Source organism: Schistocerca serialis, chromosome 7 (genome assembly GCF_023864345.2).
Source record: "Schistocerca serialis cubense isolate TAMUIC-IGC-003099 chromosome 7, iqSchSeri2.2, whole genome shotgun sequence".
Lineage (NCBI taxonomy): Eukaryota > Metazoa > Arthropoda > Insecta > Orthoptera > Acrididae > Schistocerca > Schistocerca serialis.
In genome coordinates this window covers 457574750-457595794 of record NC_064644.1, presented here as the reverse complement: position 1 = coordinate 457595794, position 21045 = coordinate 457574750, and the positions used below count along the sequence as shown (strand labels likewise).

Genomic DNA, 21045 nt, shown 5'->3' with positions numbered 1-21045 from the left:
GATACGGCTGGTGAATGATGGAACATTCCTTAATCGTTCTTCATGAAAGACCATTTGAAGACATAATCTAGCTCTACTCTTTCGAAAGACTTTATCTGAATGGTGATACCCCTAACATGTCCATCAGTTTCTCTAACACGTGGACTGACTAGGAAAGAGAATCCATGCACCAAATATTGTGAGTGAAGATTTAACGTGAGTCAACCAAATAAATATACGAGTACTGCACAAAAATCGAAGGAAAAGAATGGACTCGTGTTAATCATCAGGTTTTCAATTTTTTTGGTCGGTAATGGCAGCTACTAAGATGTAACATATTAATATCTTCTGATATTTAGGAAATCCATACACAGTTGGTGCAACGGTCTTTCCGCAGTGGATACACAGGTTCCCATCAGAATACCGAATTTAAGCGCTGTCGGGCGTGGCTGGCACTTGGATGGGTGACCATCCGGGCTGCCATGTGCTGTTGCCATTTTTCGGGGTGCACTCAGCCTCGTGATGCCAATTGAGGAGATACTCGAGCGAATAGTAGCGGCTCCGGTCACAGAAAACCATCATAACGGCCGGGAGAGCGGTGTGCTGACCACACGCCCCTCCTATCCGCATCCTCAGCTGAGGATGACACGGCGGTCGGATTGTCCCGATGAGCCACTCGTGGCCTGAAGTCGGAGTGCATGCACAGTTGAGACGAGAGAGAGAAATAGATGTGAGCAAAGAGAATTCTGAACCTATATGAGACAGATCTTGAAGGATCATAATATATGTCTAAGTTAATGCTGATAGTAGGAAGAACAAACCTGTAATATTCGGTTACAGCATTATCAGTGTCCTGCTTGACATAGTCAAGTCGTTTAAATGTCTGGGTGTAATGTTGCAGTGCGATATGAAATGTAACGAGCATCTGGGAAATGTGGTACAGAAGGCGAATGGTCGACTCCAGTTTATTTGGAGGATTGTAGGAAAGGATGGTTCACCTGTGAGGAGGCCGCTTGTGGGACGCTGGTGCGACCTATTCTTCAATACTGCTCGGGTGTTTAGGATTCGTACCAGGTCGGACTGAAGGAAGACACCAAAGCAATTCAGAGGCGGGCTGCTGCATTTGTTACCGGGAGGTTCGAACAAGACGTAAGTGTTACGGAGATACTTCGGCAGTTCAAATAGGAATCCCTGGAGGGAAGGGGACGTTCTCTTCGAGAAACACTATCGAAAAAATTTAGAGAGCCGTCATTGGAAGGTGACTGCCCAACAGTCCTACTGCCATCAACATACATTGCGCGTAAGAACTTCGTGGATAAGATTCGAGGAATGACTCATACAGATGAAATTAGACAGTCGTTCTTCCCTCGCTCTATGTGGGAGTAGAGCAGAAAACCAAATGACTAGTAGTGGTAGAAGGTACCCTTCGCCTCTTACCGCACGGTGACTTGCAGATGATCTATGTAGATGTAGACGTACATGCACTGGCGACTCGTCTTCCAAACGCGTAAACCATTAAAGTACTAACCACTCGCGAACGGTAAATGGTAGTACTGATTTGACCTCGGGACCTGTCATCACAAAACTTACAGAAACTTGGCGTCTAAGAGGATGTACCTTTTGGTCGACACTGGCAAACACGGCGCTGACACTATGTGTTGACTGCTTCTGGAAACTGACATAGTCTGAGCAATTCAAAGACTTGATTCCAACACGAAAACAGTATATGTAGTACGTTTTCGTGATTGGCACTAGTTAGTCCTCAATGGAGGTTCCTGCAAAACGCGAGGTCACTTTCACAGACGAGTTCTGAGATTATTCTACAGATCTATTAGCTTGCCGTTTCCAAGTTCTTACTAACAGCTAACTGTCTATTAGCAGAGGTATTCCTCTGCTCACGTCGCCCTCCGTCACACAAAGCAACCTTCCTACCTCCTAATGCCAAACTAATGAGAATTTTGATTATAATTTGAAAGATACTGCATTAAAATTGGAATCAACCGGAACTACTACGTCATGGAATAACACGATCTAATTTCCGTCTCTCTTTCGTCTCAGGGAAAGATACACTAAAAAAAAAAAGTTAGCCACGAAATGAATTATCGGTAAATTCGATATACATGTACAGACAAAACAAATGAGTGCAGTTTCAGAAACATTGGATGATTTATTCAGGAGAAAGCGCTTCACAAATTGAGGGTCTCAATAGTGTGTTGCTCTATCTCTGGCACTTACGCAAGCTGTTATCCGTCTTGGCATTGATTAATAAAGCTTTTGTATCTCCTTCTGAGGGATATGGTCCCAATTCTGTTCAATTGGCGGTTTTTGTATCTCCTTCTGAGGTATATGGTCCCAAATCTGTTCAATTGGCGCCATGTGCTGGCGGGCATTATCTTGCCGAAATGTAAGCCCGGGATGGTTTTCCATTAAGGGCAACAAAACGGAGCGTAGAACATCTTTGACGTACGGCTGTGCTGTGAGGGTGCGGCGGATGACAACCAAAGAGGTCTGCTATGAAATGAAATGCTACCCCAGACCATCACTCCTGGTTGTCGGGCAGTATGGGAGGCGACAGATTGGTATCCCACCGCTGTCCTGGACATCTCCAGACACATCTTCGGCTGGAATCTCATCAACGAGAAGAATTGTCTTCAGTGATTAGTTCCGCTTCGAACTGAGCCCCGATGACCATCGAAAATGCGCATCCAAGATCACTTGCCTCACAATTATCGGATGAGAGGGTAAGAATACCTCGTAGTTTAACCCACAAAGATGTAGTCAGAATATGATATTCCTCTTGCGTAGTGAGTAACTCTGTCAAGTATAGGCCATTACACCACATCCAAAGGCTTCTCCCTTGTTACCCAGGACAAATATTAACAACATTCACTCTGAAGAATCAGTACATTATGACAACCGTACAGCGTGTTGGTCCACATACGGAACGCCATGTGGCAGTGATTCTGCGTGGCATTTCTTCGACTATTAGTTTTTTTCAGGGGTCTGTCGCACAACATCTCTGAGCCTAGTTCACGCAGTTGCCGTACATTATGGGCCAGTGGCTTGAGGGGGCGGAGGAGGCTTCCGACTGCGTCCCAAATGTGTTCCATCGGGCTCAGATACGGCGAATTTGGTAAGTAAGACATTAACGTGAGTTTGCGATCATGCTCCTCAAACCACTGTAACACAGTTGTGGCCTTGTGACGCGGATAGTTACTCTGCTGGAAGATGCAGTCGACACCGGAAAGACATCAGAACTGAATAGCCCCATGCGATCCACAATAATGTTGACGTAATCTACAATCGTCGTGCTGCCTTCGATTACTACCACAGGTTTGATAGAAACCAATGCAATGCCCCCACAACATAGTACTGTCCCCATCGGTCTACGTCCTTGGAGCAACGAATGTTTCTAACAGTCTTTCGCCTTGATGAAGGCGTATACGACCTGATGTAGAAAGAAACGTGATCCATTTGTCCAGGTGACGCATTTTCATTGATGCACGGTCCAGTCTCGATCCCCGTAGCGGTTACAGTGCTAATTGACGATGTTGCAGAGTGAATTTGGTAACACGCAGATGTTGTCTGTTTGGAAGCACCTTCTTGAACAGTGAGCGCAGGACGGTGAGATCCGAAACACTTGTGCCTGCAACAGAGTCGTACTCGGTCGTCAGATCTGTCACAAACCGCCGTCTACCCTGCTGTATTGAGTTTGCAAGCAGCCAACCGGGATGGGAATTTCCCACATCATATTCCTCCCACTATAAGAACAACATATAGACCAGCGTGTGATAATTGATATGTGTAATGTTTGCTAGTATGTTTCCTGTTGTCTTCTGGAAAATAGGTTTCCCATTTTAATTTGTATCTACTGAGCTACCATTGCTTATGTTTACAGCTTGCACAGTGTAGTCATGATAAGCAGTATCTACCACAAGTACGTCAGCTAAAACACTACTACAACTAATTTGACCTGTTTTCGGCTTCTTTGGCATATTTGCGTCAGGAACCGGTTCCAGCTGAAATTATGGTGATCTTTATCTTGGCTTTTGTCGCTAGATACTTGTCGCTGTGATCTGACTAATGGGGCGTTCAATAAGTAATTCAAAACATTTTTCTCTAAGCCAATTGCGGTTGAAAAAATGCGGAATTTGTGCAAGGACATTGTGGAATCTCATTGTTTCAGCCGTTATAGTTTCATGGAGTTTCCATTGCTGCCGTCGCTGTAAGTGGCTTCCGAAATTAATTCTGCAATGGAGGTGCGTTCCAAGTAGGGAGCTATCACTGAGTTTCTTTTGACGGAAAGCCAGAGTATCGCAGACCTGGCAGTGAACAAAAGCACGGTGACTCGTTTTGAGAGGCGTCCGTCATCATCGCAAGAAGGTCACCAGAAATTATACGTCGTCGTGTTTGAAGTCAGATCTGTAAGCTGGAGAGATCGAATAAGAGTCTCTAACCGTTCTTTGCACCAGCCTGTCGTCTTCTGAAGTTGTGTCCCCAGCGCAGAAGACAGCACGTCAGTCGTGGGATCTTCTTCGGCGGAGGCTGCTGCTATGCTGTCATCTCGAACTTGAACCTGTGTTTGTGCATTTTTTTGTGCAATGCCACTTGCCCAGGTTAGTCTCTGTATCTACAGAGGGCAAGATCTGTAGTACTGACAATGATGGTAGGCGACACTTCTCATTGATGTATTCTGTTTTTTTATATTTTAAAATGCCACTTTTTACACTGTCTTCTACAACACGCGACATAGCTTTCTTAATAGTACGGTAACTTTTCTGACAACTTTCGATATAGAGTACGACATGTCCGTCCGAAACAGAGATACACGTCCGGCTCTGAAGAACACCCGAAACAGAGTGACTAGTGCAGCCGACTTGCTTCGTCTCTCAGATACGCCAAAGCGACCCGAGGGTCTCCGAAGGACTTCGGTTGCAATATCATTACTCTTGTGTTTCTCAAAACTAGTGAAATTTAATAAACAAATATGAAAGATTATCATACTGAAAACTGGGTTAAATACAATGAAAAGTATATAAATAATTAATAAGAGAATTTAGGCGTTTTGGCGCCTAGCACTTGAATTTACCGACCAATCAGAACCAAGTTCAGTACAATCAGCGGACCCCCTACGGGAGTAGTACACACTGTAACCATCTGCTGCTTGTACCTCACTCCGTTTTTGTACCATATGCTACTTCACGTGTATTAAGCTGTATCAAGGCGAGCTTCTAGCAAGATAAAATACTGGCGGCGACCGCCGGGAATATCACACCGCGTAAACCTGTGCCATCTCGGGCGTGCCGGCCGGCCGCACAAAGCTGTGTCTCCTACAGTTTTGGAACGTGTGGATACTCTTTCTATTCATCACTTAACATATCCGGGCTGAGATGCCGTGGTCCATACATAAGGCTCTCCCCTGACGTTTCGCCTTCGACTGCGGAAGGCATCCTCCGAGGACAATCGGCGAACTGCAACGAGAGCACGAGTGGAGCGCCGTATATGTAAGCCATCCAGAGGGCGCCGCTGTCGATCACGTGACGTCGGCTGTGCTATGATCTCTGATATTGCCAACTTTCTCAATAGAAACTAGTAGATTGTCATGCTGCTGCTGCAATGTTGACATCTAGCTTAATGCCTTCATCTTTTCTAATTAGAAGTATTGCAGCGTTTGGCAATCTCAATGGCCTCTCTGTACATTCGCGCATAACAATGCGACGTCTTTGCTACGACGGTCGTCTCACTAAACTTTATTTCGTGATCACCTCCCTGAAACGCATGTTCCGCTACAGCCGATTTATCAATATGTCCTAGGCGGCAGTTCCTTTTATGTTCACCCAGACGGGTGTTGACGCTTCTTTTTGTTGTGCCCTTATAGACCTTTCCACAACTGCACGGAATTTTATAGACACCTGGTGTAGCGCCGGCCGGTGTGGCCGAGCGGTTCTAGGCACTTCAGTCTGGAACCGTGCGACTGCTACGGTCGCAGGTTCGAATCCTGCCTCGGGCATTGATGTGTGTGATGTCCTTAGGTTAGTTAGGTTTAAGTAGTTCTAAGTTCTTGGGGACTGATGACCTCAGATGTTAAGTCCCATAGTGATGAGAGCCATTTGAACCTGGTGTAGCTAGAGGATGTCGTTTCTCTTTTTCGGATTTTAAACATTCTTTTATTTTCGTAGTGGGTCTGAAAACAGTTTCCACATCGTGTACTTGCTCAAAATTTTTCCAATGCGATCAGTGACCTTACTTATGAATGGTAAGAACACTTTCCCTTGCGGTTGGTGTCGATCCTCGTCCGTCCTAGTTGTCAGTCTAGGGCGTAGTGCACGATCTACACTCCTGGAAATTGAAAAAAGAGCACCGTGAATTCATTGTCCCAGGAAGGGGAAACTTTATTGACACATTCCTGGGGTCAGATACATCACATGATCACACTGACAGAACCACAGGCACATACACACAGGCAACAGAGCATGCACAATGTCGGCACTAGTACAGTGTATATCCACCTTTCGCAGCAATGCAGGCTGCTATTCTCCCATGGAGACGATCGTAGAGATGCTGGACGTAGTCCTGTGGAACGGCTTGCCATGCCATTTCCACCTGGCGCCTCAGTTGGACCAGCGTTCGTGCTGGACGTGCAGACCGCGTGAGACGACGCTTCATCCAGTCCCAGACATGCTCAATGGGGGACAGATCCGGAGATCTTGCTGGCCAGGGTAGTTGACTTACACCTTCTAGAGCACGTTGGGTGGCACGGGATACATGCGGACGTGCATTGTCCTGTTGGAACAGCAAGTTCCCTCGCCGGTCTAGGAATGGTAGAACGATGGGTTCGATGACGGTTTGGATGTACCGTGCACTATTCAGTGTCCCCTCGACGATCACCAGTGGTGTACGGCCAGTGTAGGAGATCGCTCCCCACACCATGATGCCGGGTGTTGGCCCTGTGTGCCTCGGTCGTATGCAGTCCTGATTGTGGCGCTCACCTGCACGGCGCCAAACACGCATACGACCATCATTGGCACCAAGGCAGAATCGACTCTCATCGCTGAAGACGACACGTCTCCATTCGTCCCTCCATTCACGCCTGTCGCGACACCACTGGAGGCGGGCTGCACGATGTTGGGGCGTGAGCGGAAGACGGCCTAACGGTGTGCGGGACCGTAGCCCAGCTTCATGGAGACGGTTGCGAATGGTCCTCGCCGATACCCCAGGAGCAACAGTGTCCCTAATGTGCTGGGAAGTGGCGGTGCGATCCCCTACGGCACTGCGTAGGATCCTACGGTCTTGGCGTGCATCCGTGCGTCGCTGCGGTCCGGTCCCAGGTCGACGGGCACGTGCACCTTCCGCCGACCACTGGCGTCAACATCGATGTACTGTGGAGACCTCACGCCCCACGTGTTGAGCAATTCGGCGGTATGTCCACCCGGCCTCCCGCATGCCCACTATACGCCCTCGCTCAAAGTCCGTCAACTGCACATACGGTTCACGTGCACGCTGTCGCGGCATGCTACCAGTGTTAAAGACTGCGATGGAGCTCCGTATGCCACGGCAAACTGGCTGACACTGACGGCGGCGGTGCACAAATGCTGCGCAGCTAGCGCCATTCGACGGCCAACACCGCGGTTCCTGGTGTGTCCGCTGTGCCGTGCGTGTGATCATTGCTTGTACAGCCCTCTCGCAGTGTCCGGAGCAAGTATGGTGGGTCTGACACACCGGTGTCAATGTGTTCTTTTTTCCATTTCCAGGAGTGTATCTCTCTGTTGGAATACCCATTCTTCTTGAAGGCCGCTCTAAGGTATTCAATCTCATCATCTAAGTGAGCTGGTTCACATATTTTGTGCGCCCTGTCAATTAATGTTTTATGTCTTGGGTGTTGGTTAGTTCGCCGATTGTCCTCGGAGGATGCCTTCCGCAGTCGAAGGCGAGACGTCAGGGGAGAGTCTTATGTATGGACCACGGTATATCACCCCGGAAATATTAAGTGATGACAACACCTGCCGTAAAAGCCTTCATTCTACTCTTTCTATTCTTAGTTGTGGCAACTGCATTCTTAGGATATGTTCTATGTTGAGGTCAAATATCATTCTGAGGCGCAACAGTAATTACTATCGGCAACCCCATATTCGACGGATCGCAATAAAACACTTCGCTGCTCAGCTGGACGTCTCTGTTGGCAGTCCTGACATACTTGCTCACTAATTAGGGTACTGAAAGGTGTGTTCCCGCTGGGTTCTTCGCCGTTTATCTCAAGTTCATAAAGAGCATCTTCCGATTTGAATCAGATTGGCTCAAAGAAAGATGCACTCTGGGGGAAGGAGAACGTGGATGGTGGGGAGGTTATTGATGCAGCAAGACATTGGATCCGATGTGTACGAGAAGAGTTGTACCGCGCACGTGCCTTCAGGCCCTCCCAATAAGGTGGACGTCGCACTGAAGATTACTTTGAAAAATAGAGGTCTGTAGCCAGAAGACTGGGGAATAATACAGACTATTGGAAACCAGAATAAAACCAACCCGCTTTCGGAAGAAGTGGTGCATTACTTATTGAACTCTTCGTATGCATCGTATCTTTCACGAAGGTGTAAGGCGCATTGAAGCATCCCCAACTTTCTTGTGGTTCCGTTTTTAGGTACTCCACGTGGACGTCTGCTCGTAGATACGTATCGTCGGTAGGTTTTCCGGCTTTACTTCCCGACGTGACAGCGACGACTCTCCGATGAGGTGCGGGCCTTGTGTTTTGCTATTACTGCGAGTCTTGTAAATATTGCTTTTATTTAGTAATTTGCCCGGCTAAAACTCTCCCCTTTTATGATTAAGACAGCCTGCGTCACCTTTCTGAGGGACTGGGGACGTCAAAGAGTCACAAAAGTTCATATTAAGCAGTCCGTAAAACACGTAAACGTTCATTTCAGTTAGCGTGTTATTTAATGCCTACGCTTTCCGCTAGATGGTGCTGACTTACTGCTGAATAGCTCTGGTTCCGTAAAATCTTCACTGATTAGTTCTAGGTAAATGAAATAAGTACAGCACTCTTGTATTTCACTTTCACTCAATGTTCAAGGATTAACATGGTGATGAATGATGGTCTATTTAAAAGGTTCCTAGTCTGGAGGAATCTAAATTGTCCGCAAATGTCGATATGCACGCGCTCTTCGTCCAGATTCGCGACTAACGGCACACGACACTTTCAAAAGTCCACATGTTAATATCTGAATACCGGTACCTCTGAATTCACTCGTATCTGCAGATAATTTGAATTTCTGTCGTCTATACGTCCGTAAAGTTCCAATATAGCACTAAAGTCCTAAAATCCCCTTAATACTCCGTTGCTACCAACAGTCAGAGATCGTACACTACATCAAATGGTTCAAATGGCTCTGAGCACTATGGGACTCAACGGCTGTGGTCATCAGACCCCTAGAACTTAGAACTACTTAAACCTAACTAACCTAAGGACATCACATACACCCATGCCCGAGACAGGATTCGAACCTGCGACCGTAGCAACAGCGCGGCTCCGGACTGGAGCGCCTAGAACCGCACGGCCACCGCGGCCGGCTACACTACATCACTTTTAATCTCACATGATAAAGTCCAATCTAATTATTGTCTCGCTGACTGACACGGGTTCCCCGCCCTTTTACGAAACAATCAAGGAAAAAAGGCGGCAATAATGACTATCAGGTCTTTTTATATGTTTTGGATCACAAGAGTTTAACTTCACTATCTTTTCCAAGACGGGCTTCCGTGGCTTTGCTGTACTTAGACGATAAACCACTTGCTTATATACTATAATTTTGATCTGCAATTACCGATCTCTCATTCTACACTATTTTCCCTTCTAAAAATTCTATTCTTAATTTTAAATTATTCTTTCTATAGCTTTTATCACTGTACACTGAACCGAGGTGTTACAGCATTCACGTGAAGAGCTACGTGGTTCAGCGGACGAAAGCTTCACTTCACTGGTCGCGCGACGCATATGTGATGCGAACACAACAGTTTGTCACAGAACTCTTACTACTCCGAATTCGGGAAAACAGCAAAGGTTTTCCGTGTTAAGTGGAAAAGTTGAATTGCTGTTTGACGTCCCCAGGTACTCGGTTCGATTGAAAAACTTCCCTCGGTCGTGACATCGATTTATTCGATGTGGGCCAACTTGAAGACAAACTGCGATTCCTTCCCCGCGTTGGTGGCCGACGGCTATCCCCGGCTGGGATGGTGTTGGGCCGTTCCGCAAACACATTCACCGCCGGGCAACTTGAAAATAGCCGAGCACGCAGAACGCGATGTAAATATTGATTCCGGTGCTGCCTGTCTGAGGTCTCCAGAGTGGCTCGTCCAGTGATAGCGCCTCGCCTGGCACCTGCTTTGTCCCACGCAAGACTGCGCGCACTGTTCTGCCGCTCTCGAAATACTCTCACACTTTCGCACTGGAGGCGATTAAAAGCTCTTTTCATTAGAAAGTGCTTCTAATTTATCAAGTTTCGAGTTTGTTGTGCGAGATAGTTTACGTTGTGCTGTTAACTGGTGGTCTGTGGAAATAGTGCAGTTCTAAATCATGTTTCTTTCCGTGAACGCTGATTGCTGCGAATCCCAGACAATTTATGTGCAGTGCCTGGCAGACAGGAAAGCCATTACGTTTGTTTGGACATGCGAGTATATTTTTTTTTTTCCAAATGGACACTTTGTTGCTAAGAAAGGTGGCATTATACTGACGAGATTGATGATAAGTTGCGAATATCGAGAGTTGTACGCGCCTGCACATTAATATGTGGTTTTCATTATTCTACAGTGTGACCACAAAGCTAAAGTTAAATTACGAACTGGTTAATAATTATGGATACTCGTTTTCAGTACCAAGAACATCACTATTGTAGTCACCAAATGGTTCAAATGGCTCTGAGCACTGTGGGACTTAACTTCTGAGGTCATTAGTCCCCTAGAACTTAGAACTATTTAAACCTAACTAACCTAAGGACATCACACACATCCATACCTGAGGCAGGATTCGAACCTGCGACCGTAGCGGTCTTGCGGTTCCAGACTGCAGCGCGTCGAACCGCACGGCCACTTCGACCGGCGTTGTCGCCAAATACTAATGGCGTCGAACATAAATGTGACAAGAAGATAGCCCCCTATCACCGAAAGTAGTTCCTGTTATTAAAGGCTTGTTTGCTCGCAGCCCCTATACAGCCCCACGAAAAGGCCAAACGGGTTTAAGCAAGCTACAACAAAAATTATGGCTGCACAAATTAGCAACAGTTTATAACAATTTATTGAAAGAAATTATACATTACATATTTTAAGTCTGCAGAGGATCCAGTGCAGTACGCTGTTCACTTACACTGCTCTGTCTCTGAAAAACTAGCTAGTCCGTCCAGAGAACTGTAGCGGCACCATTGGTTAAGATGGGAAAAGGTTAGCTTCAGTGCAATATCTCTTAGTGCACAAGTTACAGCCAGGTGTGGGCCTGTTGACAGTAAGTTACGCTGACCACCGGTTGTGAAGTAGAATGGAGCCCACCGTGCTGTCGAACCACTGAAAAGAGGAAACGCAACGGTTTGTGTGGCGCAAGTTACAGGCAGAAGGTGTCCACTGGTACAATCTAGGTGTTGTGAGTATGTGACTCGGAGTGGCACGTTAGCAAAACAGAGGCGCACAGCCATGTATAAATAGGCGCCGGTTCACTAACAAGGCATTCAAGTATGACAGCTCTCCTGCATGGCGGGGCATGTCACACCACCGGCTACACGCAGTATTCCAGTGTACTGCAGGTCACAGGTTCGACCCTCTCAGGCCAGTGTGGCGTCCGCAGTCAGAAAGCGTCGGGCCACACTATGGCTCGCTACAGCGGGCAGTCTTGTTCGCTCCCAACACACGCCAGAGGCATCCTAAGGCGAAGGATACAGATTTGGACGCAGGATCGAGAGCGCTCATTGTCGCTGTGTTCCTAGCCACGTCGGCGAGGAAGCACACCACGGTTCGCCTTGCAGCTCCCCAGAGGTGGCAGAGATGGAGACCACTGAGTCGGCTGCTGGCGCATCCTGATGTCACAACTCCGCGGCAGTACAAAACCGACAAACACTTGTGTGTGTTGCACGGGTTGCTGAGGCAGCCATTCCGTGCTGTCAGTGAAGTGGTGGCCTCAGTATTATGGACCTGGTGATGTAGGCCGAGAGGAATGGGGACACTGTAGGTGGAAATAATAAATCACTTGGGAAACTCGGTCGAGTTGTAATACAGCATATCCTGGCAGTTTCCATCCTCGTCCAACATTCCTCTACAGTACTATACTAATGCATACGCCCTACTGCATTCTTCTTGGCGGCGACTGTAGTTCTTATGGTATCATGAGGCCCGATATTGATCCAATTGACCTAACTAACTATGCAGAACCATGCGCTACTGACATCTGCATTTGACAGATAGATGTTCTACACAATGTGAGTACATATTATCAAATACGAATTGCTCAAGAAAGTTTTCACCGCCCTCATAACTTGCATGATTTATGTTTGTCTGACCGGGAACACCATTCACAATGAAACTTCCTGGCAAATTAAAACTGTGTACTGGACCAAGACTCGAACTCGGGACCTTTGCCTTTCGTGGGAAAGTGCTCCAATGGCGGAAATACACCTGTGAGGACGGATCGTGAGTCGAGCTTGGGTAGCTCAGATGGTAGAGCACTTGACAGCGAAAGGCAAAGGCCCCTAGTTCGAGTCTCGGCCCAGCACACAATCTGTCAGGAAGTTGCATATCAACGCACACTCCGCTGCAGAGTGAAAATTTCATTCTCGACCTTTCTCACTATTCATCCGACCCAATGTAATCGCTACGTAAAGTCATCTGTTTAAAAGAGACGGATATAAACCTGCAATCTGGCTGCACTTTACTGAGAATTTAATCACGTATTTGGCCCAAAGTCTGATGATCAGAAGCCTTACCCCACCACCACTTCTCCCCTTTCCTTACAAATACTGGCGGTGAAAACTGCATCCACCAACAGAGTTAGAATTTACTTACCTCCGGGTCGAGCGCCAAACCACAGTCGTTCGTCAGCGATCTCCACTATGCAAATTGAGACAAGGACGTACATCCCGAACAACGAGGTCCCCTTGAGCTTGTTTACGGAGGCTTTATACACAAACGACTTATTGTAATACAGCAGGCGTACGACAGGGAAGAGAACTCTCATCCATTCCAACGATGAAGATACCGGTTGGAAAAGTACCCACGACTATTATTATTTAATCGGGATGGTAGGGCGTTATTTCAAAGCAACAACCTGTCACGAAGAATAAGATATACGGTCTTCCAGTAACTATACTGTGTACACATTCGTCGGTCAGTTGCTGTTCCACAAAATATAGTGCGATATAAAAGTCATGGCCATGATAATAAATGTGTCTGTGAACAGGAACTGCATTTCATCAAGCCATCACAAGGTACGACGACAGACGTTACCGATAACAAACGAAGACCCCAATCAGGCGGATGCAGGTCACATGACGTCTGCAGTATTGTGCAGTTCGTTGATTGGTAAACATGTCCTGTTACAAAGAGCAATGAGTTTTCATTGTTGAACAGTACTTTACCAATCGGTCGTAAGCACCGCTTACAGACACACTTCTTGCAAAGCATCCGAATGCCTCAGTACCTAACAGTTCTACAGTAACGAGATTCATTGCCCGTTCCTGGGAATACGAATCAGTTGCAGTTAGTACAAGAACCAAGAGACAGGCATTTTGACTGACGAGAAACTGGTTGAGGTGGGGGACGTGGTGCTAGGTTTGTTTGGAAAAAGAATTGAAGAGACAACGTTTTAAGTCTCATATTTTGTATGGTTGCAGTCACAGAGCGATGCATATGTAAGTGGGGTGCTTCTGTGTTGGCAGCGCTGTGTAGCGCTTTGCAATGGACCTCTGACTGCGCTTTCTTTGTAAGAGACTCTGTGGCTGGTTGGACTCGTTGTTGGAAGTTAATCGCCAGTAGTGTTGGGCAGTTTGAACTTAAGTCGCCAGCAGTGATGGAAGTACTGTTGGGCAGTTGGAGGTGAACAGCCAGCAGTGACGGATGTTAGGTGTGAGATGTTAGCATTGATGGAGGGTGGACGTCTAAAGTGTTAGCGTAGGCTAACGATCTGTAGATGTTCGACTTGGTGACTGAATATTATTCATGATTATATACCTTTGTACTAGATGTCAATGACGATTTCTATTCGTGTCTGAACTGGATGTCACATTATTAAGGTAAAGAAAAATACATTATTTGGTTTGCAACAAAATCTTTCCTTTGCTAACCACATGCCTATTAGTAGTTAGTGGCTTTAGTAGTTAGAATCTTTTATGTAGCTGGCAGTATTTAGACTTCGCTGTATTGCAGTAGTTCGCGTAATGAAGATTTTTGTGAGCTAAGTGCTTAATGAAATGTATAGGTTATTGTTAGGACTTCTTTTTAGTCAGGGCCATTCTTCCGAATTAATTATTCGTGGTTATCTTTTTTTTTTTTTTTTTTTTGAGCAGTCAGGATATTGTGGGTCTCAGTCATTCTGCAGTTTAAGTACAGCCACACTCATTTAAATAAGTTTCACGTATCATGATAGTAATGAGCAATAATTGAAGGTTTCTGTTAAAAAAAAAGCCTCTAACAATTTTGGAACCGCAGAACTACACCGAATTTTTTTTTTACTGATGAGATGTTGTTTCACGTTACGAGTAGAACACGACAAGTGTCATAATCCGATTTCTCAGAAATTTCGCTCGGGGAAAGAAAGTCACAATAAGCGAACACATGGCTCGGCTTATTCATAGATACTAGACCGTTTCTGAGAAACGCTAAAAGTTTTCGAGGTACTATACTACTAGCTATATGTCTTATACATGAACTAAAAAATAAATATGTAAATAAATGGCAATAAATGAATGACAAACTTATTTGAAATTGTTTCCGCTGAAATTCTTGCAGTACATCTTGATTCGTAATCAACTGCAGGCGCCAATTTCAATAAAGTGGTCTATTATACGTAGTTTTCCGCGAAAAAAATTGCCAACGCTTGAAATCTTCAGCATTGTTTATGACATTTCTTTGCGGAGTGAGATTCATACGAAGAAATGCCAGTGTGGCAAATCTGTATTCGAGCGACGCTCGCCGTGTTTGGAATTGCTATGTTTCGAATGATTCTAAACTCGATCTCATCTAAGGGAATTCAACAAACTAAAGATTAAACATAAGAATAATGTATAAGATTAATATGATGTAAGAATGAAATATAAGAATATCAGAATTTAAAAAGGTTGTTGTCCTTGAAAATACCGTGCACACATATATTATATAATAAATGTGTGACATCATTGTGAAATCCAGTTGTAATTTTACAAGTCATATAGCGCCCTTGTTTCCCCTAACTTGATAAAAAACAATCGTGTGGTAATTATCTACAGACATCACAAAAATATAATAAAGAAATAAAAACAGTAATCGCGTTTCGAAGTGGAAGGTCATAATGGTAGCCACTGTACCACCATTCCGACGGACGTTTCCGCACGCTGAAAGGCGTTTAAATTGTGATGTCACCGCCAGACACCACACTTGCTAGGTGGTAGCCTTTAAATCGGCCGCGGTCCGCTAGTATACGTCGGACCCGCGTGTCGCCACTATCAGTGATTGCAGACCTCACGCCAGCCTCCGTGAGCTTAAACGCGTGCCTTTCGGCTACCTCCTAGTGGCTTGGCTGTCTTGCCAAGTCACAACAAATGGCGACGAGGATGGGATTTCCGGCGATGTCGACGCACACTTTTTGTGGGACGAACACAGTCCCTGTGAGAGAGAGGAGCACTGGGCGAAGTGGAATGAACTACATGAATTTCCATGGGTGAAGGTCCACGAGCCTGGGTATCCTTGGTTCGATTCCAATTCCGGCGCGAAGCAAAGGGCCTGGAATGGTTTTGAGTGTCCGATCTGAGCTTTTTCTGGCAAACACTTTGAACATGGCCTTTTTTATTACAGAAAAAGCAAATAGCCTGGCGTGACGGGCAGTTCTCACGCGAATGTCTAGTAGCACACCGCGGGCATGATTTTAGCACTGCATGTGCTTGCTTGCGCGGCACACGTGGCAGAGAGCCTGGTGGCAGCTGTGCGGACGGGCGCGGCTGTTTACTGTTCAGTGCAGCTCGACCGGCAGGCCGGGTAACATGACACACGGCTGGTGAAGATTTATAACACAACCGTTCGCCGATTTGCGGGGGAGGAATGTGGTGTCACCGCCAGACACCAAACTTGCTAGGTGGTAGCCTTTAAATCGGCCGCGGTCCGCTAGTATACGTCAGACCCGCGTGTCGCCACTATCAGTGGTTGCAGACCTCACGCCAGCCTGCGTGAGCTTAAACACGTGCCTTTCGGCTACCTCCTAGTGGCTTGGCTGCCTTGCCAAGTCACAACATAAATTACGTCGAAAACTTTGTACCGTTGTTTTCTCAGCAACGGTTGAGTGTCTACCGATATGCAGAGTCAAGTGTTCTCATATTTTGACCCCTCTTCTATTGAGCCAAGTTTCTCAGAAATTGGGTTACGCACTAGCCGTTTTCTCCTCGTCAGTGGATACACGAATACTGAAAACAAAAGAGTGTGATCAATCTGAAATTCGTATTACTTTAATGAAAACTCCTTGCACTGTCAGAAAATTGATAATGGAGTGCCATGTCACGTCGTCCAATAGTGGGCCACATGTTTGTACTGGTATATATGGGCACAACTTCTCGATCACCCTGTATGAAAGTATGTAGAGCAGTACGATGATCTGGTAAGGCTGCAACATAAAGCAGACACCTTTACAGTATTTACTAGTCATCAAACATAAATACAACTTCAATCGCGTGACCCCTCTATCCGGAAAAAATTCAAGTCCACAATCAATCAAAAGAGTGTCGCACACACTTGAATTTCCAGACTGTCAGTACCTGTCATAGTGTGCAATCAGTGACACTTCACTATAGCCCGAGCAAGTTTAGAGTGTTCAATATGATTTAGCACAGATATTTAGAGCAAATATTTTAGAGTCCGTCATCTGTTGTCAGAGGTGTTCACACTCTGCTTTTAACATGCTCGTGCTTGCCTGTTAGCCAGACAGGCAAGCTGCCGAACTTGCTCAGTAGAACAGCAGGCTGCTTTACTCCCTTTCAAGCCAAGACTACCCAAGACGGCTAAAGAAATCTTGCTTGCCTGACCGTCTTGCCGCGGTGCTACACTAGGTAGCAGTTTATACTGTACACATTCACTGTAATTTTATTGTAGGATACAGAATTTTTTACCCGAGTATCGCACGACGAGGCCCAATATACTAATACTATATTTATGTTCGTTTTCGGCCGTTTTGCGAAGGAAATTGTGCAATTTACTTGTCTTTTTTTTTCCTTTTCGCGCTTATTTGTTTATTTCTATACGAACGGTTTTCTCTGCAGCTTCACCCTCTTTCGACTAGCATTGGCTATTCTGATTTGGAACCATCGTCAGGTTACCTCTTATACATGTTTTCTGTTGTACGCAGAACTGTCTCTCAAAGTCGAGGTCCATTGCACGTAGGAAACTGAAGATGTCTATTATGCGGCGACGCCAACTAATGTAAGGCTTTGGAAGTCTAATTTCTGTAACCTTAGAGTGTTTCAATCAAATACGAAACCAGTTATAACAATATTAATTACTTTTCCAGGATGTGTATTGCGGGTACTCTGAAATCATTTTTTGCGGCCAAAGTAGTTCGTTCTAAATTCTCCAAATGCATTTTAACAAATACGAAGTTCGTTTTTCATGTTATGTTAATACAAAAAATACATGTCTGGCATTTCCCTTCATACGAAGCGTTGTTCATACTACGTTGCACACCACCAGAATGATATTCCTAATACCCAGTGAGTCACATATTTTTCCTGTTTCAGACTGTGTTTGCCCTAAACTCAGAAAGCCTATGTATTACTAAATGGTCAAAGTCCTTAGCACACATTTGTAAGCTGCTGCGTCTTTGAGAAAAAGTGGAGTGAGGAAACAGCAGGTCAAATCTACAAACATGTTATGACATAGTCGATGTTTCCCAGTGTGTGTTTAGAAATTTTTTACACGGTTTGCATTGCGAGAAACCTACCGATTTATTTGAAGCTCCATCAAGAGCATATGAAAACTTTTCCCGTGCTGAAGTTTGGCTCTGTTTCGAAACTGGTTAGTATATATTTCCCAATTCGTAATTTCTCTTCAATGTACTCTTAAGTCTGGTTTGTTCATTTTCCTGCTCCCAACGTTAAGACAGCCGAGCTGCAGTGAAACTACCTGCGCAAACATATACCTGGCTATTCTGTAGTCGCGTTGGATTGACAGCGCGACCTGTTGTCAGCTACAGAGGCTGAACGGGGCAGTGAAGCTTGCTGGGTTTGCGGTAACCCAAGATGGCCGGCATTAACCATTGCGCTTCAGCATACAAGCACTCTCGTGTCTGCAAAGCGGCTGACTGGACTGCTTACATGGTTTCGGCTGAGATGGGAGCACGCAGGATGGGCGGAGAATTTGTACACCCCTGCCTGTGCCAGGGCACTGCTGACACAGTTGAAATCCTGCAGCAGTAAAATAGGGCCATATGAAGCGTGTGAATGCAGCATTTGTGACCGCGAGCGCCTCTTGCAGCATGAACGGAAAACATTATGAACGAGAGACTGACAGGGACGTCAACTGTATTCCAGCGCATGCCTTTGATATGGCTAACATTTATGTTGACTCCCACAGGAATATGCACAAAAGCTGTAAGTGGTTGCAACTTCTTTTTCGAAAACTACGGGTTATGTACAGACGGTGGCATCACCATTGTTGCCTTTCTTTCTCATGTAGGCAGGTTTTATTTGAGGGAAACCATTATGGTACATACCATCACCAGTTTCCATCTAATTCAGAATACCACAATTACCGTTTATGGAACCATCCGCGTCCCTAACACAGTAAAATTTTGAAATGTGATAGCAACAAGGAAATTTACTGTGAATGAGTTCTTGTGGTGAAAGAACATTAACTTGTGTTGTCGTACAGTTGAGAATCTCTCACTATTAACTGCACTGCAGTCTCTTATACAATTTTCAAAACGTTTTTCAAATTAATTTGCCATAGTGCTGTGAAACTTTAAATTTATGGAGACCAAAATAGTCACTCCTTAGTTTTTTTCATACTAGTCATGCAAAATAAATTTGTTCCCAACCAACACTGTTGTCTTACGACAGTTAAAAAACATCGCAAGGGCAGTAAAAGTAATTCCTAATTTCATTTTCACTAAAAAGAGATAAAGAATATTCTCTTTGCTTAAAGTGCAGTTCGGGTGGATACATTGCAACAATGAAATTTTACATGAGCTGCAGCAGTGAGGATTTATTTTTTATATACCTGTAACTCTGAAATTTTGAGATTTATTAACTCAACCTGAATACCACAACCAGTCTTTACACAACTTTATCATACACTGCATATCCACCTGCTACAACTGCAGATTTGACTGAAGTTCCGCCTCATAGTTACGGTTTAAACTACAAAATAGTTTATTTACGCTATAAGGAGGATTGAAGTTACTGTACTCCCTTTGAATTATTACTTGGGATGTTTTAGATTCACAAAGAAGTACATGGTTTTAGTTCCCTGAAGATCCTTCTTTCTTGCTGTCTCTCCCTTTCGTTCTTTTGTATCTCGCAGTAGTATCGTCAATTGGAACATCTAGCCAAGATAATTTTGGTGTCATGACCAATCCTGGTACATATCCTGCGCTGTAAAATTCTCTTCTTAGCATACCACTGATGAAATGACGACTACAAACGGAGAATGTTCCGCAAGAATTCATTGCCTAGACTTAGCTGCATTCCTCTCCAATGCCATGATTTAAACTTTCCGTCTCATACTTTACGGACTATAAGACACTATGAACTATAAGACGCATCTTAACTTTCAAGCGATTTTTAAAGAATAGCACTTTTGCCATTTTTATTAGCCGATTGTAAAGCTAGCCTAAGAGGAAAACTCTTAGTTTATAAAACCGAACTACTATTAAAATCCCTGAAAATCGTCATCTGAACTTTCTTCTGCTTCTTCCTCTTCTTCTACTTCTACTTCTTCCTCATCGTTGTCTTCTTCATATTTTAGATGATCTTCACTGCCATCGATGGTGTTACTTATGCCATATTTGAAAGATTTAACAATAACGTCTTCTCTCACTCTAGACCACGACTGTTTCGTTCACTGACACACGCGTTTGATTGTAGGTCGATTCAAAACTCCCTTCGGCGTGAATTCATGTTGGGTTTCATCCATCATCTATTTGCTCCATTCCTCCCTCATACACACTTTAAATCGTTTATTTATTGAGACATCAAGAAGTTGCAGCTGTGAAGTAAATCCTCCCAGAATAATAGTAAGTTCTGTATTTCCTTGTCTAAATTTCTCTTTCACATAATTTTTCGAATGACTGCTAAACTGATCTAGCACAAGAAGAGAACTCTTCTTCAATAAAGCAACTTTCCTTCTCTCTCACACTCTGTCAGTACATAATTTCATAGCAGCCTCATCCATCCAGTTCTTGTCATGTACCTGAAAAACACCTGGCGGTGTTTCAGAAGGTTTTGGCTTGGTTTTCGCTGGGATATGATCATTGGATTAAGTGTAATATCGTCAGCACAACATGAAAGGACAGCAGTGCAGTGCATTTTTCCAAGTCCACTTGTTTTTATAGTTACAGATTTAACTCGTTTCATGGCATCGGTTCTGTTACTCGGCACATCAAATGTCACAGGAGTTTCGTCCATATTCGCTATATGGCTTAGTTGCGCACTGTTTTTTTTTTCGATGTTGAATAATAAAGCGATGGAAGTTAGTATTTTCCTTTTATACTCTTGTGGCCTTTTCTGAGACATCTTGGTTTTGGTCCGCATGCGAAGTCCATGACGCTTCATAAACCTACATAACCAACAGCTCCGCCCTTGACGCCTGTTAAGTTCCACTGTAGCCCTAGCTTACGAACGTATATTTGAATCATTTTTATAT

The 21045-nt window shown here is 44.9% G+C and overlaps 1 pseudogene; it reads left to right on the top strand.

Annotated features, from left to right (window-relative positions):
- Positions 1-357: 357 nt before the first annotated feature.
- On the top strand, positions 358-475 carry LOC126413528 (5S ribosomal RNA; annotated as a pseudogene).
- The last annotated feature ends 20570 nt before the right edge of the window (positions 476-21045 follow it).